At 45.7% G+C, this 23,735-nt stretch overlaps 1 protein-coding gene across 1 annotated transcript in view; it reads left to right on the top strand.

Annotated features, from left to right (window-relative positions):
- Positions 1–23,735, top strand: part of LOC142466165 (uncharacterized) — a 206,534-nt gene that overhangs the window by 121,879 nt on the left and 60,920 nt on the right. The gene's annotated exons all lie outside the window — the stretch shown is intronic.

Genomic DNA, 23,735 nt, shown 5'->3' with positions numbered 1-23,735 from the left:
CCGATTTGAATTAACCTCTTCCGTGCCACAGACACATACAACCTATCTAGAGCGTTCATGTTGGTTCATTTAAAGGTGTCAGATCCATACTGTATGTTCTTCATAAATCAGCAGAGTCGTTAACTTTGTTATATTTTAAGGCTGAATATATTGTAAATGAGACATATTATTAATTTTGTCTGTAGATACACCGAAGAGAACTGTGCACTTAAGACTCAAATCAACGATCAGTTCAACTATCAGTGAAACTGAAGCTTACAACAAGGTATGTACATGTCATCTTGGGGCACGGGTTTCATGTTTGATTCATTATAATTTCTGTGTTCGGCCCCGGGGAACTCAGCTGTTCCAATCACAAACGTACCCGCTTTCTGTACTGCAAATGTGCACGTTTAACATGCTTTACAAACTGCACATGTAGGATATTGATGTGTTACATACATGGGGGAGGGTTTAAAAGGAACAGACGGGATACTGGATACACATTATGGGGCCAAATATAATAAGATTTTATATTTTTTTAAATGCTGCAAATTAAAATGTCAGTGCAAAAAAGTAATACAAACCTTCATAAAACACGCATGGTCTGTATGAAGACTTCATGTATTTGACGCATAATTTGTTTTTTGAAATGATTTGACGCATTGTGTGAAGTTAAATCCCTGATTGATACTATTAAAACAGAATTATGTTTTTTTTTATTTATAACAAGTATATGTAAATATAAATATTAGTGCAATGTTATTTATAATAGCCATAATGTGAAAATAATATATTTTGTTAACTTGTATAAAGAAACATCCATCTGCATCAAATATATCAGGGGCTTGATATCTAGCATCTTCATTCTGCGCTGACACTATTAACATATTCTCAGTTTGTTTAGGGTTTACACCAAGTTGAACTTGGCGGATGATTTTGACGCCCTTTCGCCTTTTTTTGCCGCACACAAGCATTCTTTTTTTTTTGTTCTGTACATCCCATTAACACCTGAACGCCCGGCGCAGTCCTTTCTGTGCGCTAATGTCATGTCATCAAACAGGCGCAGAGAAGCACAATCGGAAATTAGATTTCTGTGCTTAGTGCGTGGGCCACATAATATCTTAATGCTGGCACTTCCTGGTATTAATGTAATAACTTTACTTATGAAACACCTGTGTCTCTCCAGGTTCAGCAAGTCATGAAAGATCTTTCAATACCCGGGTTTAATAGCATCAGTAATTTCCGGTGAGTACAAGCTGATGTCATTACCACGTGATCTCCTTCTCCCATTAGGACCATGAGAGTCTGGGGGTGTTTTTATGTCTCCGTGTTGCACAGCTGCAAGTCTGATGTAAGAAAACAGCACAGGATTGATCAATGCTACAGAAAGATTTGTATCTGCTGCCTTGATACATTCGCTGCTGTCCTTGTTCTGGTTTTGTAATCCGGAGACTTTGATAAATAGCTCGGCCTTTGTATTTATTTGTGTCCTTGGGTTAACGGTATCTCTGAATAAACACCCTCAGGGGTCAGTTTCTGCCGGCGCTTTGAGATTCATTTCCTCGCTCTTACTTTCTGTCGTAGAAATGGATTGGACAATATCACGTCAAACCTCACCTCTGAATTTAACTACACGGCGAACATCACGGCGATTAGGATCCTGAATGAGGAATTACTGGATAGACTCAGGGAATTCATTCGGAAGCAACCTCGCGCAACTGATCCAAAGGACATTAGAATTGAGGACTTCTTTGAAGACGGCGAGAAAAGTGAGTCTCGCGCATAATTGAATTGTATCAATATTAGGTTACAGGTGGAAATGAGATTGTGTATTGCCGGTACCTCATGGCATTATGGGTGTATGTAATGGTTAGTGTGAGGTTTGAATATACAGTACAATAGAAAGTTGTATGTGTATCTTTATTTACATAGCACCCACAGTGTACTCAGTGCTCTCCAAAAGAGACAAAAAACAATACAGGGCATTATAATACAATAAGTGCAACAAAGTCAGACATTGGAAAGGAAATCCCTGTCCCGGAGAGCTTACAATCTAAGTGGTATGTTGGGAGACTTAGAGAGACAGCAGGTGAGGGAATAAATGCAGGAGATGGTAGTGCGCGGTCACAATGGTTGCTAGTAGCGTCTGTGGGTGTGGGACATGGGCATTGTGGATAGATTACAATGGAGAAAGTTGTGAGGCAGCATGTTACACTAATTCAGGTGGGAGAGGATAAGGTCACGCAGTAGTGTTTAGCAGTAGATTGGCAGATGGAGGGGAGGATCTTTGCAATATTACAGAGGAAGAATCAACCAATATTAGCAATGCAGTGAATGTGAATGGAGAAGGAAAAGAAGTTTCAAATGTCACTCCTAGACAACGTGTTTTGGCAACAGGATAGATGGTAGTATTGTTTACTGTGATGGAGAAAGGGGACAATAAGCCAGATTTAGGGGGAAATATGAGGAGCTCAGTTTTAGACATATTAAGTTTTAGGCAGCGGAGCACCACCCGAGAATATAGCCAGGAGGCAATCTGAGACTTGGGACTGGATTGCAGGAGAGGGGGTAGGGATAGAAATATCTGAGTATCATCTGCATAGAGATGATACCTAAGGCCAAAAGAGTTGATGAGGTCACCAAGTGATAGCGTGTAGAGAGAGAAAAGGAGAGGTCCCAGAACAGAGCCCTCAGGTAAAACCAACAGACAGATCAACAGGAGATGAAGACATGTTAGCAACAGCGACAGAGAATGCACGATGGAAGAGGTCAAATGAGAACCAGGATAGAGCTTTGTTGCAGATACCAAGAGAGATTAAAATATAAAGGAGAAGAGAGTGATCGACAGTATCGAACGCAGCAGAGAGATCGAGTAGGATTAGTAGTGAAAAGTGACCATGGGATTTTGGTGAAAAGTTTACCAAGGCGTGAGGGTACTGCAAACAGAGAGCAGTAGGGAGAGAATATTGGGATGCAGTGCAGGGAGTAGGGAGAGAGGTAGGAGGGGAGAGTTGAAAGAGCAAGTGTAAAAGCTCAAGACGTTCTCAGGCTACGGGGCCTATTCTACCAGCTTCGGGAACCAAGTCGTCGAGGATTTTGAGCAGTTCTCGCACAATTTGGCCAGGTTGCTATTCAGAAAGCCTCGATGAGTTGGCCAAATCATATGGGGACTGCATTTTGCGGCGGGTTCTCGCTCCTGGCCAAACTCACCGAGCGGGAGCTGCCAAAAGTCAAAATAGCGCCATTTCGAGAAACTAACGGTTTTCTAGTAGCCTCGAGAATCTAATCAGATTTGCTGCATATACCGCGTAACGGTGACGTGATCGGATGCCGTTCACCGCTGCACAGGTTAGCCCCCTGTTTTACTTTCCTCGGCCAGTGAGGAGCCCTGATATATATTGGCTCTAATGAATGAGCACCAGCACAGTATGGTCCCGCATACTATTGGGGCATCTCTGGACTCATTTGCCACCTTCACGGACGCTGCAGCCACAGAGGAAGTTCTTTGCTTGACGGACGTTGCCCATACTTAACCTGGGAGAAGATTATCCCGACCATCGGTTTCATCAGCTGCTGTCCCGGTGGTGATAGGTGTTCCTCGGCTGTGGTAACACTATGCTGTTTGTTGCATACATGCTGTAAAGATTTCCATTCTTGTACGTGCAATACTTACCCCTTCGGTATCTCCACAAATAGAATTGTAACTCCCTCACAATGAGTCGTGCGCTCCCTTTTCCCTTTTTATCTTTTAGCGTCATGGGATGCTGAGCCGCCCTTTACGGATAGCAGACGACTCTACTCTCATTCCTTAATTAAGATCTTGTATTCACTAGTTTAGCGGCAAAACGTTTTTCCTATATTTTTGCAGTTCCCATACCACTATATATTATATAATAATTTTTATTTATAAACTTATTTGGTGCACTGTCTAATCTTTCTTACTGCCCTATATGTTTGCTAATATGTAACCACTCATTTCTTCAGGGTCGCTGGCGGAACTGCGGGGATATTTCTCCTGTGATGTATATGGGTACGGTGGATACATGTTGGACAACGACACTTTAGAATGTGTGTCAGTGTGCAGGAGTTATTGTAAGAATGATGCCATCTGTCAGCAGATGAAGGAAGAAACTATCTGCAGGTGAGTGGCCTCCTGTGGGGTTAGTTCTATTTTATAGAAAAAAGGGGGGTTGTAATCGGGCGCTCCTAACTAAAACATACAGTGACTAAATACACAATGCATGATGTGAATCTAAAAGTGAATAAATTGTGAACTCTAAGTGAACAAATGATATCACATGTGAATATATAGGTGATTAAATTCAAACAATATATGAACCAAATCTCCACCACAAATAGTGCATGTGATCATGTGATAAACAAGTGTAAAGCAGCTCAAGAACCAAAAAACCCTCTGTAGACCGTTCCTGAGTCGGTCTGAATCTGCATTTTCTTCCAGGTGAGGGGAGCCCAGAATGTTCACAGCGTATATGAAAAATAAAATTGAAAAAACATAGTGTGACCAATAAAGTGAGCTGAGTTCTTTAAATAAAGTGAAGGTTTTCCACTCATATTCTTCCTTGAGTTTACAGCATGTCAGAGACACACACTCTCTCTGACTGGAGGTGCAATGGGGCAGGATAGCGGTAGCGTTCTTCTCAAGGTGATTATAATGTGATGTGTTTACTTTTCCCTCCATTGCAGGGAAAGAAAGGAAACTCACATAGTGTAGGATGCTCAAAATTTGATAGTACACTCACATTTGTACACATAAATTGTGTATTGTACGAGTGCTGCGGATTTCATCAGTTGCGCTTCAATCTCCGGCGTGCCTCACCTTCCCTGATCCCTCCGTCACTTCCGGTGATGACTCGTCAACAGACGGGTCTGGTGGAAGCGCGTTTGTGCCGTTTCCAGGACTCCACTGCACAGCTGAGACCGGATTCTACGCGTTTCGCTAATTAGCTTCTTCAGGAATCTAACGCTGATTGATTAATTGCCCCTATCAAACCACTAACATATATAAATTAACTAAATCATACTTCAGATCACTATTTTGTTTTGTATGATACTCAATCATAGTAACATTTAGAAGTTCTCTAATTCACGTATGTTGCTCATACGTAGCAGCATTCCAAAAAGATATTATTATTAACATGTGACAATTGTAGCAATCATTGTAAATACAATTGGCTGACAAATATACACAAATATAACACTATCTAATAAAAAATATAATAAAAATATATAAAATTTAATATTTATTCATACGGCGCACTAACCATATAATACAATACAAATATCTATATGGAGAAAGACAAAGGGAAACAGGAAATTAGTTGTAAAATTGTAAACATAATAACAGATACAAATCTATGAAAATCTATATGAACATATAATAAATAATCTTTATAAAACTGATGCATTTATAAAATGTAAACAAGAAAAGCTCCGATATCAATATCCACGTTTAACCCTCCCGGGTATAATGTATTCATCTTGTGAATCCAATATGTTTCACTTTTAGCAAGTATATTTAGTCTATTACCTCCCCTCCAATCAATGGGGGTATGTTCTATATCCTTATATTTCAGAAAGTTAGGCTCTGATTGATGTTTAATTTTAAAATGATTTGATACTTGAAGTGTTAATAAACCTTTTCTAATGTTTCCCAAGTAAACTAAGATTCTTAGTCGCAGGGGTCTAGAGGTTCTTCCGATGTATTGTAAGCCACAAGGGCACTCTAAGGCATATACTGTATGACAAAAGTAGATTTGCAATTGATGTATAGTATCTTTCTATAGTAAATATTTCACCCGTTTGGTTAGACTTAAGCTTTAATTTCTCTGTGTCCCTACAGTATGTATACATGCTTAGCTTGTTATGCATCCAAAAAAACCTTTTGGTTTATCCATCCATGTGGTAGTGTTTGTAGTTTTTCTTTTCAGGGTTGTGGGGGCCAATTTCCCCTTCAAATTTGGTGCTCTAATAAAAATAATATTTGGTCTTTCAGGCAAGTGATTCTTAAGTATAGGATCTTCTTAAAGAATATGCCAATGCTTCTCAATGAATTTTTTAAAATTCTTAGCTGCTTCTCTATTATACTCTGTAATAAATGACACGCCAAAGGTATTTTACTCAGTATTTTTAATACTAGTCAAATCACTTCTACTCAGTTTCTCAGTTTTCTTTATTGCAGTATTGCAATAGTGTTGGCCTTATAGTTACGTTCTTGACATTTTTTAATTAGCATCTTGGACTGTTCCTCGTATAGTTCATTTTCTGTACAGTTGCGCATAATACGACACAGCTGGCCATAGGGTATATTTTTGACCCAGTTGGGATCATGGCAGCTTGACTCCAATATAAAATTATTGGAGTCAACAGGTTTAAAGTATATTTTGGTCTTTAATTCTCCATTTTCAACATATAATATTAAATCGAGAAGTGCTAATCTTCGCCGTAAATTTCAGATTGTTAATGAATCTATGCCGGAAATAATCAGTCGTCCAGGTGGATGTTTGGTATTTTTATGTAACTTTGGCAGATAGTAAAATAATGTTAACCTTGGTTTGTCCTTACAGAGATATCGAAATTCATTTTCATTTAAAATACCTAAGGATTTCCCCTTTATTGGTCGCACTATGTTTTTTCAATTTTATTTTTCGTATACGCTGTGAACATTCCGCGCTCCCGTTCCGCACTCCCGTTCCGCGCTCCCGTTCCACGCTCCCGTTCCGCGCTCCCGTTCCGCGCTCCCGTTCCGCGCTCCCGTTCCTGTTCCGCGTTCCGTTCCGCGCTCCCGTTCCGCGCTCCCGTTCCGCGCTCCCGTTCTGTGCTCCAGTTCCTCGCTCCCGTTCCGCGCTCCCGTTCCATGCTCCCGTTCCTCGCTCCCGTTCTGTGCTCCCGTTCCTCGCTCCCGTTCCGCGCTCCCGTTCCGCGCTCCCGTTCCTCGCTCCCGTTCTTCGCTCCCGTTCCGCGCTCCCGTTCCTCGCTCCCGTTCCTCACTCCCATTCCGCACTCCTGTTCCTCTCTCCCATTCCGCGCTCCAGTTCCTCTCTCCCGTTCCTCGCTCCCGTTCCTCGCTCCCGTTCCGCGCTCCCGTTCCGCGCTCCCGTTCCGCGCTCCAGTTCCTCGCTCCCCTCACCTGGTTCTATTTAATTGAATAATTCGGACTTCAAGCAATGAGAACTGTTGATATATTTGATGTTGTGGATCCTGCCCAGGAGTCAGATCACATTAAGGGGATGGCGAGGGTTATCATAATGACAGACGTAGTGATGGGCGAATATGTCAAAGTTCAGCCCACAAACTTTGGTAAATCGGACAGAAATCCGCGGAGGTTTGTTTATACCGTCTTGTTATTGAAAAAACATGCGTAATCCTAAAACCGCGGCCATGCTGCGAGTGACGGCGTGTGTGGCTCTAACAAAATGCAGGGGATCTATGGGGCCGGCCATAATACGTGCTAGCGGGCGCGCGAGGAAGCGCGACGGAGCAGCAGATCTTTCAACAGACAAATGATTTTGTTTTTGTCGTGCGACGGCCGGGTCACGTGAGCGGGTCAGCCAATGAGAGCAAACCAGCCTCGTGATGTCACGGCCACGCCTCTCCATCACTGCGGATCTCAGGCCACAGATCGCTTGGCCAACAGGCCTTAGGGCTGGGACCCGCTGCGCCCGGCGGCATTGGCGGCCGCCTGAGCGTTCCCCACCAGCAGGGGAATCCTCCCGAGCCGGTCCCGGTCCCCCCTGGCTGCACAGCTCACTACACGCTGTGACGCGTCAGCCGCTAGGGGATTCAAGAGAATTGTAATCCCAAGCGGCGACGCGTCACGTGGTGTGGCTGTGAGCCAAAGAGGAGGGGAGGCTTTGGGGAGTGGGGAGGAGTGTGGAGGGAAAGCAGTGTGTGTGTGTGCCTGAGTGCCTGCCTCTGTGTGTGTGTGTGTGTATGAGTGCCTGCCTGCGTGCGTGCGTGCGTGCGTGTGTGTGTGTATGAGTGCGTGTGTGTGTGTTGCTTTTGATTACCTTCCATCAGCAGCTCCAGCCCGAGCCCGTGGAGGGAGGGGGGGGGGGGGGAGAGTAGCGGGTCCCTCCGCTCAAGCCACGCCGCCCCTCCCGCTCAAGCCTCCCACTCCCGCCCACCTCCCGCTCCGGCTCCCGCTCAATACAGACCGCATATCGCGGTCTGTGTCTGTCAGCGCCCCGCCTGTCTGCAGTGCGGGCGCGCTGACTGAGGGGGTGGGGCCTTAGCCTCAGGTTTGATTTTGGGGAGACAGGAAGAGAGAGAGACACCGGGCATACCTAGGGAATATGTAAATCAGGGTATGCAAATTATATTTAAATTACTTCAATAAGCACATAAGTCATTTGGGACTCATGTAAAATAGACCTCTCTCCAGCTAAAACCATACTTCAGGGTCTGGATGGAAGTTTTTGTAAGTGACCCTTTGTGACCTAAAACTGAATTAATTGCATGCTTATTTTTTTTAGTTTGCTGAGGCAAACTTTTTAGGACGAATCCATAAAAAGACAAACTTGAGAAGAAACGCCTTTTTCATGGTGGGTTTAAACTTCGGAGAAACATTTGCTCTATCTCTACTGAGACTGAGACTTTGGCGCCAGACTACACACAGTCATTTTTTTAAAAACAGAACATCTCAATCCATCCCTTTCTCATCATATAAATGAATCTGTATTTAGTCTAAAATCTTTGCTAAATGGGTAACGCGTCCTGTAATACTCAGCACCACTGCTTATGGCAGCGGACTATTGGTTTGCTTTATAATCAGTTTAAGTTACAGATGGGTATCAGAACGGCACAGGTACATTATATAACATTTCTAGCTACAAATCCGAATGTGCCACTAGATACTGTGACATTAAATGCAGATTAAAGCAGAAAAACAGAAATGAAGTCATACAACACAAACACTTACTGATTTTAACGAGTTTAAAAATCTTATTTTTTTTAATTAATTTTATTTTACTGGCATCAGCTGTTCCAATGGCAACTTATGTGATCTTAACCAGCGTGAATGACAGTGGCCATTTTAAACCCCCCCACCCAGGTCAGGCAAACTTCTGGGAAATGATATCTCCAGAATTCAAGGACAGAATTTATAAAATGTGGGATTACTATGAACAGCAGAAAAATGGACTTTACAATGGCCAAAGAGACCAGAGATGTATTTCTATGGTGAGTAGAGTTGATTTCTGGCTGCATTAACACAGCACGTTTTTGTCTTATCTCAGGTGTGTCCCCTTCACCATGTACACCACCTCCGGGAGGCAGTGTGAGAACCTCTCCATGAACCTGAACGCTTTCTTCGGGATATTATTCGGAGCTCTGGCCTTCCTCTTCCTTCTCATGTTGGGCATTGGACTCGCTGTCTACTTCTGTCACAAGAAGAAAGGTTTGCTAAAGATCAAGGGAAGGTGTGTGACACAGATGTGTCTGGGGCTTATATTTGCTTGGTATATTCTAGTAGACCCTTCTGAAAAAAGGAATTCCCTTTTCCTTTCCATATACTGTATGTGCAAGGGGTTTATATAGGTATGCATATTTGTACATATAGAAGCAATCAAGTACACAGAGCTTTGAGACATGGAATGCCAGACACAGTACAGGGAAAAAAGACACAAGATAAGACCCTATGACTTCATGCCCAGAAGAAAGATGCAACTGTTCCTCAACATAGCTCTTAAGAGATACCTAAAACCCAAATATCGTTAATGTTGTTTCTCTCCAGACCAGGCATTTGTCAGGTAACCACCTATCTGTTTGTTTTCCAGGTACGTATAAAAGTGCCTGACGTTAAAATCTGAACAACGGCCCAAACAAGACACAAAGTTTCTCAATGAAGTTTTAGCCGGATTTCTAAAACTGAGACGTCAATCGTGCTAAAATGCAGCACAGCCGGACTGCCTAATGGGTGAAGGGGTAACATGCCATTTTCACCAATTCATTTGCCATTCTATTATTACGGGAGCTGCCTTCATATTTAGGAAAGGGACCGGGCCTTTCTGTAAAAGATAAAAGGGAGCGATGGATTAAGGACCAGACGGTGACCACGCTGTGCATTCTGTCCTTGGGAGGAATGTTGGTTTTTACCATGGGACCAAATCCCACCGTTTACCAAGGAGACTTTATAATTTGTTACCATGTTTATTTCTACTTCTTCCCAATCCCCCAGACAGGAGCTTTCACATGCTGTGTGAGGTAACGCCAGCTCAGGCCTGGGAGCTACACGTATGTAACAAGACTGAAGGACAATGACGGGTAGATGTGCTAACATTGATACAGCCAGTATCATGTACATTATGTCTCTAACCCTGACTCCTCCTTCTTTGATGTTGCCCCTCCCCCTATCACTTACTTACGTGAGTGGGGCGCAGATCCACACAACGCACCTTAATACCGCCATGAAAAAGATACAGATCTGTGAATGCCTCAACAATATTCTACATAATGTCCAGTCTGGGGACATGATAAAAAGACCGTAATATCCAGATTTGCACAATACATGATGTATCTCTGCTTGCCTATTGTTAATAATGAAGAATATATTTTTTATCAAATATCAAATTTGTATTAATTTATCATGAACTATGAAATGCTGCACATATTATATAATGTATCCGAGCTTTGGGATAAGATTTTGTGATCGTAAAAATGTTGATGGGATTTTTTGTCTTATTTATGTTTTTGGCAATTTTCATAAACATATTTTCAATCCTTTTTTAAAATCCATTGTTTCTATATTTTATTAGTTAGGTGGTTAAATCACTTACCAGTGAAATGTTTCTGACCCTGGCGTCCTTCAGGTTGTGGCCTGAGTGGTCATAGTTTCTCCTATCGGATTCTCTCGGGTGTCAGTGAGTCTCCCAGGGCTCCCAGATTTTGTAATGACTTGTAGTCTTGCGTTTGAGAAACGCCGTCAGACGTTCCATAAGCATTACGTCGTCTATTCTTCTCTTAACCGCCTGAATGGAGGGGGGAGAGATCTTTTTCCAGGAGAATGCCACAGCACACCTAGCCGCGGTAAGGATGGAGGAGATTAATTTTCCTACCGGGCGGTCAATTTCCTCTATTGGCCTGCCCAGGAGGAAGGTCAGTGGATCTAGGGCTAATGTGAGGCTAGTTACCTCTTGGATTAAAGTTTGGATAGAAAGCCAAATTTTTGGGATTTTTGGGCATGACCACCAAATGTGGGCCATGTCTCCTCTCTGTCCACAGCCTCTCCAACATAAATCTGAGGCCAGGGGGTAGATTTGCTTCAAAAAGATGCAGTTTTGTGGTTCTGATGAATCCAAAATGCAACTGTTCTGGGTCTTCAAGTCCTGAACTGCTTACAGTATTCTTACTTCTGGTATTTGTTGTCCGCTCCCTGACTCACTTGTGCAGGTAATTATAATGCTGCTAGCCCCTTGTATTTTTTTTCGTCAACAAGAGCAGACATTACTAATGTGTAATAATTCCCAGTTACGTCTTCTATTACAACAGAACCTTAACGCAGTAATTCAAGCTGCCGTTTAAAAACAAACAAAAAAAACAAACATTTCCCCCCTTTATTATGTGCATAAATACAATCCACACAAAGATAAGTAATTAGCTAAATTGCTAATCGATCCGTTCTCCTGTGATCGATCAGCGAAGGTTTGGCTCGGGGTTCACTAAATGGCTGTCAGTGCAGCAGAAGAGGACCAAAGATGCAAAGTTCTGTGGGGAACATCATGCGACCAGGCAGTCACTAGATACAATTGGTGCACTGCTAGAGAGAAGGCAGGGCTCAAAAAGGGGTGTGCCAGAGCCTTTTTCCGAGGAGGAAGGGGATGTGATGTTGTAAATGGTTGCTACAGTATAGAAACAAAAAATGCTTGTTTCATTATAATACATAAAAAATGTAATTCATAGTTGTTTAAAAAAAATGCTACAAGTATTTTCTCATAGTACAAAACTGATGAATGAAAAAAAAAAACACATGTAGTATAATATTGTTAGCTTTAAATTCCCGTTCCACTGAAAGTTTTATTCGGCTAGACTTAGATGAAAGAAGAACTTGTGCTGCCCTCTGGTGGCTGCCAGCTCAAAACGACAGATGTGGTGCCGATTCCGGTGAATACATAAAGTCAGGTCCGGCGCCTCCCCAGGTGCTGCAAGGAACTGCGTTTAAATTGTCATATTTACAATTAATATCCCAACAGATTCCATGTTATGTGAAACATATTTAACTGTTGATCTTAGTGATATAGCCAACAATATGTAGCTCAGAGCTGCAGAAATGGCGATGTCGATTTTGCACAGTTTCTATTTTGACTTCTCCAGGTGTTGCAAGGATAACATGAAAGCGACTTTATATTACGTACTAATCCTAATATCACTGCAGGCTCATCAAGGCAATTCTATACTTTCCAAAATAAAACAGTTTTCTATAACATTCAAATTTACCTGGATAATATTTAATAAAAACATAAGTAAAATGAGAAAAGGTTGCCTTTAAACGCTGTACATACGGAACATAATAACGCCCATTATGTGCATATAGATAAATCACAACGCTAAACTTCTTCATTAAAATGTAAAACAATATATATGAAAATATAAATGTAGATATTAATATAAACATATCAATGAATTGGCCACACACATTTTTCTTAAATATTTTATGTTCTTGTGGCGTAGAAAAGAGATAATGACTGAGAAAATGTCGATAGAATCTAAAACGTTATCTAACAATTGGTAAATTATATTTTTTAAACTTTTGATATATTTTTATAAAAGCCAAAATCACTGATTTTTTTTACACAATTATATTTTGCACAATTATGTTTATTTATTTATATTTGTATTGGTTTTTATGGTTAACTCTTCACATATTTCCAGCCACCCTATTTTATTCATTCATTCATTCTGAACAGTTTCAATTTCCCAAATATATATTTGTTTATATTAATGTCTGTAGTAATATATTAGTTTTTATTCTTTTTACATATTTCTGAAGAACTTTAGTTTTGTGATTTATCAATATACATATTGGGCGTAGCATGTTCAGCGATTAAATACACCCCTTTCTCCTTTTATTTGCACCATAAATGGATTCATGAGTTTTAGATCTATATATTTTTTATATAGTTACCAAATAGTTAAATCTTAATATATAAAATCGAAAAGTTAGTGCTGTCTGCGGTGAATGTGATTGGTCCTCTGGCCAATCAGATTGGTGAGTCTGTCGTCACCCAACTGCCACTCTCTTCCCCCTCGGCCACAAACACACACACAAACACACTCTCTCTCTCTCTCTCTCTCCTCTCCCCCCCCCCATCAAACTCATCCTCACGGGCGCCCTGCACCGGCTCCCGGACGGAGGCGAAGCGCGGCGCGGCCCTCCTGCCCCAGCCGCCAACGCTCACTTCCCTCCCCGGCGCTCACTTCCCTCCCTCCCCGGCGCTCACTTCCCTCCCTCTCCGGCACTCACTTCCCTCAGGCAGCCTCCGGAAGGACCACCTTCCCCACCCCCCGCACCCTCCTATACCGCTCCCCGGTGTCTCCCTCGCCTATACCGCTCACCTCTCTCTCTCCCTCTCCCTTTGTTCCTCTCACTCCAAAGCCAGCTCTGCATGTTCGCAAAGGCACATCCCCATCCCTGGCGAATCTGAGGCTCCGGTTGAAAGTGCGTCACTAGGAGATGGGGGTCTTATTTTTTGGCGCCTTTTTGTGTGCTGAGGTGATCACGAAAATGGCGCCAGAGTGGGAAAGATGGCGGAGCACGCGTGGCTGGGGGGTGACATGCGTAAGCTCGCTCCCCGACGCTCTCCCACTTCCCCCCACCCCCCAGAGCACGCTCTCTACGGCTCACTCCCCACAACAACACGCCGCTACCCCGGCTCAACATCCCCGAGGAGCAGGAGGAGGGCGGCAGGGAGTTGCGGCCGCGCAATAGCTCCTTTGTGCCACTGGGAGTCAGCGGAAGCCACGAGGGGGGAGAGAACCAGTGGCAGCCCGAGGAGCGCAGCATGCTGCCAGGTGAGGAAATGCAGGGGGAGGAATCCATGCCTTTGACGCCCCCCTGCCTTTGACGCCCCCCCCTGCCTTTGATGCCCCCCTGCCTTTGACACCCCACCCCTGCCTTTGACGCCCCCCCTGCCTTTGACACCCCACCCCTGCCTTTGATGCCCCCCCCTGCCTTTGACACCCCACCCCTGCCTTTGACGCCCCCCTGCCTTTCACACCCCCCCTGCCATTCACGCCCCCCTGCCTTTCACGCCCCCGTGCCTTTCACGCCCCCCCCTGCCTTTCACGCCCCTCCTGCCTTTCACCCCCCTCCCCTGCCTTTCACCCCCCCCTGCCTTTCACACCCCCTCCCTGCCTTTCACACCCCCTCCCCTCCCTGCCTTTCACGCCCCCCGTCCCCTTCCTGCCTCCGGGCAACGCCGGGTATATCAGCTAGTATTGAATATAAATAGCAGCAGGGAATAGTTTCCTGCATACTGTTCATACCTAATAAGACCTAAGGGCAGACCTTGTGAAACGCGTTGAAGAGAAGCAGCAGAGGAGTGCAGCCACCCCAGGCGGTATCGTTATCAAGGCCGGAAACGAGCAGATAGAGCTGTTAATTCACGGACCAACGGAGAATAAATATAGTAGTGTGTGGCTGTCATGGAAGACAACTGTCAGTCTTCCTAGGCATCCTACTCCCAGCCACAGTTCCCTTGTCTGTCCATCGGGTGTGCTGCTGTTTCTGTCTGCTCTGGGGTTCCTCTGTCTGTCTCCTCTTGTTGGTCCTGTCCTCTGTCCTTATAGTTTAATGTTTCCTGTGCTTCCTTGCCTTTGTTTTGCTTTGTGTTCCCTGAACTTCTCTGCCACAGTCTGTTCCCTGTTCCTGTATTTATTCTTGTTAATAAAGGTCGTTGCCTGCAATTAGGCTTGTTCCCTGTCTGTTCCTTGCCCTGTCACTGCCATAGCCTCTGTCCCTGTTCCTGTGGATTCCCTGCTGCCAACCTCTGCCGACCACGATTCTTGCCGCTTGCTCTGGACCCCTGCTTGTGACCCCGACTGTGCTTATTGCCGCCTACCCTGGACCTCAGCTTGTGACCCCGGCTGTGCTTATTGCCGCCTACCCTGGACCTCAGCTTGTGACCCCGGCTGTGCTTATTGCCGCCTACCCTGGACCTCAGCTTGTGATCCGGCCACGCTTATTGCCGCCTGCCCTGGACCTCCGCTTGTGACCCCGACTGTGTTTATTGCCGCCTGCCCTGGACCTCCGCTTGTGACCCCGACCATGCTTATTGCCGCCTGCCCTGGACCTCCACTTGTGACCCCGAGTGTGCTTATTGCCACCTGCCCTGGACCTCTGCTTGTGACCCCGACCATGCTTATTGCCGCCTGCCCTGGACCCTTGCCTATGAACCTGATGCCTCCTCACCTGTCCCCTGCTGCTCTGGCCACTGAGGTCCTACCTGCACCAGAAGTCTTGACAACAAGTTACACAGCGATCACAGTGCAAGGCAGAGTACGGGGTTACATAACCAGGGGTTTATGCTGGCAAAAGCCAACAGGGGACATCACAGGCAATAAACGCAGTTACAACACACAAAAAACTGTGTAAAACACTTAAACTAGCCAGATTCAGCACTTACAAGGTTAACAGGGGTCCCCTATCTCTTTAAGTGGTGGGTGTGACAATACAGCTTACCCAGGGTGTCTAGACAAATCTAGCCTTGTCTGCAGCTACAAAGTCCACCGAACATTGCTGGATCATATTTCCCGGTAGTCTCTGATCGCCGAGACTGACCACATCCCACTGCCTGGAACTCTGAAGTGGCCTGGCATTTGTAGATTTCCCTCTCCCATTCTAAACCATGGTGAAACAGCGCTCAGCCAATCAGAGCGCGACAGGAAGGACAAACGGACCAATCACAGAAGAGGGGTGTGCGCTATAGGTCTTTTTGTTGATCGATCGTGATGTCACGTCGAGCAGGAGATACGGATTGGCCAAAGAGGTGTCTATGGTGGCCATTGCCAGACGAGAGGATCAGAGTTCCATGAGGGCAGATTAAATGGCGCAGTTTTGGCAGCAAAGAAAAAAATTCGGCTTTTGGTCTGAAATCAATGGTCCAACAGGAGGGCATGGATCTCAGGGGGAAAGGGCTCTCAGGCCTGGCCCCCTTTGTCCAGCAAGGTAGTACTACAGCCCCACATGTGTTAAAACACTAAATATATGGTATCCCTACTTTCAAATACAATAAAGTTTTACATTTCCCATCATTTGGGAAATACAATTACAGGCAATCCCAGTGCTTTACAATAACTCTTGGGACACGGGAAGTGACCCTGATGAAAGGGACAGCAGGACCAGGATTAACCTACTGCCTGTTTCGTCACAGAGGCCAACATCTGGACAAGACTGACGGCCAGGCAAGACCTTATCTGCCAGAGCTGTGACCTGACAGTATGCTTGAAAAGTGAGTTTTACTTCATTTAACCTTGTGTTTGGAATAAAGGATATTACACTCGTTGTTGTGTGCGCTCCTATCTTATAGAGGTGTTGAGCAATGGAGACATTCCAAGCCTGTTATGAAAATAAGATTTCACAGAATAAAAGACAAACACCCAATGCTGGTGTACGTGTTAATGTTTACATTCCAGACCTATCAACTTGCATGGATTTTCCGTGAGTTACCCGCATTTTTAGGTAACCTCTGGCGTCGTGATGATGTCATCAGTCTCCGTTATGGAGCTGTTTTAGTTTTTGTGTGTGATCAGTGCTATCAGCCACACAGTCTACATATGTATTACAAGTGATCTCTTCAAGATTAGGCACTATTGCCCAGTATTAATCCGGTCATCTCTGTGGTGTTACATTCAGTAAAGTCTGCGTTACATTTATGGTATACCCTCAATTCATCATACAGTAGTGCTTTACACCCACAGCAGTGGCGGTCCATTGGTGTGGATCTCTGCTGCACTATATGCTGTGGTATTCTATCAGGAGACTATACATATATGTATTACAGTAACATATTTATCATCTACACACAGCGAGATGTGGCTAAATGCTAAAATTATTTGATTAACTGGATGATACTCTAGCATTACCTCTGGTTTATACTGGACTACACATTAGTGTGTGTTCATAGTGTTAATCTTGTGAGTTGATATTTGATCCATTTGACTCTCCCCTATTGACTGTGTTCAACTGCTGATATTGGTGGTTACATCCACCCTGCCGATCTGCAGTGTCTATCTCCACCATCTCATTGCTAATTATGTACATGAGTGGTAATATATACATGAGGGATTGTCTATGTTTAATATCTTTTTATTACAATTACATGAACACTCGGTAATATATGTTTTAAGTATGTAGCCGTGCTGTAAAATGGTCTGCAGTTGTTTCTCCTGCTGGCAGTAAACCTGGTAAATTGCAGGGTTGCCAGCAGTAATCATGGAGGTTTGCCCTCACACCCTGGTGAGGTTCCCTATGTATGGATGGGAGTGGCTACATGCTCTGAGTCCACAGTTAGTGACATCAGAGATGTGCCTGTTTCCTGAGGTATATAAGGCACAGCACTGCCCAAAGTTAGTGTGTTGGAGGGAGAGCGGTGGAGAGAGTTGAAGGAATAAGTCTGTGTTGAGACTTGGGAAATGAAGGGCCCACTAGTGCAGTAACTAGTGGCCCGTTTCTATATCAAGCCTGACAAGGCCACACTGTGTCCAGGGACCTGGCACAGGGGTGATCTCCCTGCGGGGAGAGGGGATCCCACTCCATTGGGAGGGCGTACCTTTTCAAGGGACAGTACGACGAGATGTGCGGCTGAGCTACATGCTGCAAGGGGCAGTCTGTCCATACCATCATCAATAAAGATGCCCTGTTCAAAGACAACCCCACTGTGTGAGTGTGAAGTTACTCTCCAGTGGAAGTCACCACCAAGAAGAAGTTCCTCATCAGACCCATCTCCCTGCGGACGCAGAGATCCTGATGAGGTGGAGGCGCTGCACGTGATATAGGTAGGACTCACACACTACCTCAGCTGCCTGTCTGGATTGACAATCCCCGAACACCATCATGCGGGAGACTCAGGAGTCCTGTTGCCGACAGGTGCACCACCAGACACGACCATGCAGTGGCGGCTGGATAGACCACAGGGGCCAATATGAGATTGGGTGGGTCACACCAGAGGGAATACCCGTTACAAGTAAAAATAAAACCATAAAGGTTAAATTTTAATAGAGAGGTGTGCATTTAAGTGAATTTTTCTTGGGACACAATCACTTTGTGTCCCCCATTTTTCTGAACCTCTGGCGTCACGTAATAAATGTGTCTTCTCGTGGATTGGCAGGGCCGCTGACCGTTTTCCCCGGGCCCAGGACTCTTGTCTTGACATTAGGTTGTTGAGGAGCGGTGTGTGGGAGGGGATCTACAAGTTGTTGATTGGAGTGAGGGAGCAGCACAAGTTAGGGGGGAAGTAGAGAGAGAAAGGGGGGACTGCGTACCTGTCAGCCGTGAGGTAGAGGCCCACCCAGGTGGAAGTTGAGCCCTGCTTCTGGGTATGTGAGGTAAGAGAGGATGCCAGGCCACTCGCACACGGAGAGCCTGGTGAGGTCAGACAATGAGGACAGCACGCAGGTTTCACAACGTGTGAAGCGGCCAGGCCTGTCTGTCGTAGCAGCAGCAGTAGAATACATCTGATTGGCTAGCTTCATTGCCGTGTAAATCTCCATGGAAACGAAATGCTACTTAAGGCTGGACCTCTATTTCCTCGGTTGGCCTACCCCTGATGAAGTGCCGTTCATGAGCGAATCACGTAGGGCACCATGATGCAGTGATGTCATATGAGAAAGCGCATAGGAGCAGGGCTCGCTCTGTGTATCCGCGATACAAAACATTGAGATAGATAGAAGTGATTGTAGTTGAGTACTGCAAGGCTGAGGGAAATAACCACCAATATCTGCCAGGGAAAGCTTAGGCTACTAGTTACTTTAGTGCTGAATATTGTTCCTTTAGTCTTTAAGCAATTTTGAAAGGCTGATGGAAATTGCTGCTGCATTTGGTAAGGGGAAGCATTATCTTATCTCAGCGCTCATTGGGTTCTCCAGCCTCCACTGCACATCTGCACCCCTGAGTTATTAAGTGAGAGGTTATAATCCAACTACCTCAATCCTGCTAGCCACGTATGAATTGCTGACCCCCTGATACAGGGCCCACCCCCTGGAGCACCAGGCTGATTATCACCATGCCCCTATTCCTGCTGTTCTCTAGAAGCTGACACTGATAGGATGACCATAATAGCCGGACACCTACCAGTGAGTGAGGTATGTGTCTGTGACTTCAGAGACCAGTGAGTGAGGTATGTGTCTGTGACTTCAGAGACCAGTGAGTGAGGTATGTGTCTGTGACTTCAGAGACCAGTGAGTGAGGTATGTGTCTGTGACTTCAGAGACCAGTGAGTGAGGTATGTGTCTGTGACTTCAGAGACCAGTGAGTGAGGTATGTGTCTGTGACTTCAGAGACCAGTGAGTGAGGTATGTGTCTGTGACTTCAGAGACCAGTGAGTGAGGTATGTGTCTGTCACTTCAGAGACCAGTGAGTGAGGTATGTGTCTGTGACTTCAGAGACCAGTGAGTGAGGTATGTGTCTGTGACTTCAGAGACCAGTGAGTTATTGGCTCCATACCATTCTGTTCACTCCCAGTTTTTGCTGTCTTACTGGGCATAGAAAAGCACAGTATTTAGTGGGACATTAGACATACCCACCTACACGTCTGTTCTCAGTTACAGCGGCCACTACCCTATAGTGCTGCAACCTCTTCCTCTGTTTTGAACTTTTTGACTCCCTCTATTTTCACGTGTTACTCTTTACTGTTATTATTATGTGTTGCACCCTCAGTGCAATTCTTTGGGGGGGAATCTGTGACCTTAAAAGGTTTCCCTTGTCCCAGTTGGAGTTAGGGGGGAGATGGAGGAGAGAGGGGAGAGGGGGGGTGGGGAGTCTGTGTACCTGTCAGCCACGAGGTAGAGGCCCACCCAGGCGGGAGTTGGGCCCTACATCTGGGTTTGTGAGGGAGGAGAGGCTGCCAGGCCGCTCACGCACGGTGCACACAGATCCTGGCTCACTAGGTCAGACCCTCACATGGACACCGTGTGCAGGTCTCACAACATGTGAAGTGACCAGGCCAGTCCCTTGTGCCAGCAGCAGAGTACGCGCTAGGAAGGTAGCGTGTGTGACGTGGCAGAGAATGCACGTGGCAGATGGTGCACTGCAGTGCTCACCTGTCTCCTAGGTGCACCGCCTCCATGCTGCTGCAATTCATAGTGCCCTCATTATCACCCCCCACCCATGCTGCCCTTATGCCATAGTGCTGTAATGCCACTGAGGTGCAGCAGCATGATGGGGGAATGGTGCACTGCAACAGGTAGGGATCATTATGGCACTGAGAGAGGTGACTAAGCATGGGAGAGGTGAGAGGTGGGCAGGTGGGGCAGCATGGAGGTGGTGGTGGGGGGAGGAGAAGACGAGACAATAAGGCTTTGTTATGCCATGCTTCTCTCTCATACCCCCGCACTACGCTGTCTCCCTGACTTTTACATACAAATAACCTTTTCTTAACCTTGAGCCAGAGTAAATCCCCAGTTCCCAGACATGAGTTAGAAGTGGGTGTGATACCCGCATTTACTGTCAAATACTTCTCGGTCTTTGTCTTCCTCCATTCTGTTCCACCACATTTCAGATTCAGGTTTCAAATAGCAACAATTGCCCATACGTCAGACAGTGTGTTCAGCATAAATAGAGTATTCTCAAGAGCCTTTTGTGGTGTAAATCAGGCGTGCAGCAGAGGTTTGTGTGCAGGTTTTAGTTGTTTTAAGTAAGCAGAATGGAGAAGGCCAGCTTAAAGCAGCAACCCCACCCACCAAAATCAAGTCGTTGTGTTTACTTTATGTGAATCAGGATGTCCTCCGGAGAGGCCCGTGGAACTCCAAGACACAAAATGTGGAACTCCAAGACACAACCCCCATCCCCCCGTGGAAGTCCAAGACACAACCCCCCTCCCCCCATGTGGAAGTCCAAGACACAACCCCCCTCCGCCCCATGTGGAAGTCCAAGACACAACCCCCCTCCCCCCATGTGGAACTCCAAGACACAACCCCCCCCCCGTGGAACTCCAAGACACAACCCCCCCTCCCCCCGTGGAACTCCAAGACACAACCCCCCCTGTGGAACTCCAAGACACAACCCCCCCTGTGGAACTCCAAGACACAACCCCCCCCCCCCCACGTGGAACTCCAAGACACACACCCCTGTGGAACTCCAAGACACAACCCCCCCTCCCCACGTGGAACTCCAAGACAAAACCCCCCCTGTGGAACTCCAAGACACAATCCCCCCTCCCTCCCCCCGTGGAACTCCAAGACACAACCCCCCCCCGTGGAACTCCAAGACACAACCCCCCCCCCCGTGGAACTCCAAGACACAACCCCCCTCACCTCCCCCGTGGAACTCTAAGCCACAACCCCCCCACCCCCTCCCCTTCCCCAACTGTCAAGATATGACTTTTTTACTCTTGCCAGTAACTGCGAAGTAAAACACAGGTGACTGCTGAAGGGTCAACCAATCGGAAGCAGCCATGTCATCTCACGATGTTGTCGCAGCTTTCTATTGGTCACCAGTGAGGCTCACCCAAGTGGCCATATTGTTTCTCCTGGGCAGGTATTCTTTCAATCAATTTAAAATAAAATATCTCAGGTAACAGGGGGTCTCTTTAGCTTGGAGTCCCAGGGTCTAGCTCCAGGGAACCCCTTGTTTTAAATAAGGTGTGAGTGAGTGTGTGAGAGAGTGTGAGAGAGTGTGTGAGAGAGTGTGAGTGAGTGTGTGTGTGTGTGTGTGTAAAGAAACATAAATCAGTTGCTGTTTCAAGTTACACAATATCAGGAGACATTGATCCATCCTCTGACATGTGAATGAGGCAGAACATGGGGCAGGCAGTGGTGTGTGGGGGAAGGGGGCAGGCAGTGGTGTGGGGGGAGGGGGGGCAGGCAGTGGTGTGTGTGTGTGGGGGGGGGGGCAGGCAGTGGTGTGGGGGGAGGGGGGGGGCAGGCAGTGGTGTGTGTGTGTGGGGGGGGCAGGCAGTGGTGTGGGGGAAGGGGGGGTTAGTTCTTTCAGTTGGAAATGTGCTTCTTTAATGAGTATTGTTTCATATTAAATGCTCCAGGTGGCATAGAAAGGTGGTGCTGCTCTGCCTGACTTACATTTATTAAAGGTGCCGGTGAAACACTGTGTGACATATTGTGAAAGTGAGGTTTCTCTGATACCTTTTTAAGCAGATTACCGACCTTATTTATCTTTTTTCCAACCTGTTTTTATGTTAATTTGTATCTAAAACTTCCCCGAGACTGCAGTGCAGCGTTCACCTTCCTGCGCGTTATTCGCACTTCCTCCGCTCCACCAGGCAGCACAGAGCTGTTTCATATGGAGACATCAAAGGAGCACATCAGAAAAAACTATCTCTCATATAGTGTAAGGTTCTTTGAGGTCTACTCCTGTCACTAAGTGAGAGGGGCTTGGCTGTCGTATGAGGGGCTGGGCTTGTTTTTAGGAGTAAATACACAGTTTAAAAAAAAAATCAGTCAACAGGGAACAATCTAGAGAGGTTAAAAACCGGCGTCTTGCTGCCCAGTATGGTGAAGAAGTCATTCCAAAATAAAAAATACACACACAGGCGGAACTGCCGCTTTAAATATTAAGGTAACGCACTCTGTGCTGCGTATTACAAAGATTTATGTAACATAGGGATGGGGAGTGGCTGAAAAATATGTTTTTACATCCTGTAAGTAGTTCTGTCAATAGAACCGTTATGGTACAGTGCTATAGACACTAACAAAATAGTGGTACTGTGTACCCCATCGTGCATTTATTCCCAGTCTATAAACTGCTCCCCCCCCCCCCCAAAAGCATCTGTTTTGCCTTTGGGGTGAACCCTTCTGTATTCCATAAGAGAGAATATGGCCAGAGTTTTGAGTCCCCAAATAATCCCATGTAATAGAATAAGTGGAATATATTATTTGGGTTATTGGTGCAAGGAAACTGTCTTTCTCTCCATTACCCTCTCACCCCTTTTCTCTCTGTCACTTCTGCCCTCTCATTCCCTTTCCACTTTCTGTATCTCCCAGTGTGTGTATCCCCTCCGTCCCCCTGAGCCCCCCTGGAAAGTCTTCCCGCCCCCCCAGGCTGGGAAACACGTCCCTAATATCTCTATATTTCATGTCCTTTCTTTGGTTGATAAAGAGATAAGGTGAGAGAGCAGCAGCTGCACGGTGACATGTGAGCGGATTTATTCTTCCAGCTACTAAACACAAAACTGTGAAACAAATCATTTAAAAAGGACAGGACTTGGATGCCACTGATTCTGCCCAATTGCACAATAAGTTAACCCTTTCCCTGCCTGTAACACATGGCAGTGAAAGAGTTAACGTGTATATTAACCTAATGTAGACCAAGCTGATATCAAAACCAACGCCTGACATCTGAGAGCGGGGCAGCATGACAGAGCAAGAGAAGTGCTGTGCGTTCCCAGAACACTACCTGGTATCTCTACCCATCCCTTCAGAAGCCAGTGATATCATTATTGATGTAAGATATGAATCAGTTTGCACAATGCAAGAACAAAGCAGGATATTCCAGCTGGCAAGGTGCCCTTGTGCTGATCCGCACCTGACTGATCTGAATTCATCAAGGCTTTCAATGTTTCCATTGCTAA

The sequence above is a fragment of the Ascaphus truei genome, chromosome 14 (genome assembly GCF_040206685.1).
Source record: "Ascaphus truei isolate aAscTru1 chromosome 14, aAscTru1.hap1, whole genome shotgun sequence".
NCBI classification, from domain to species: Eukaryota; Metazoa; Chordata; class Amphibia; order Anura; family Ascaphidae; genus Ascaphus; species Ascaphus truei.
The sequence above is the reverse complement of the archived record's forward strand: the minus strand, read 5'-3'. Positions and strand labels throughout refer to the sequence as shown.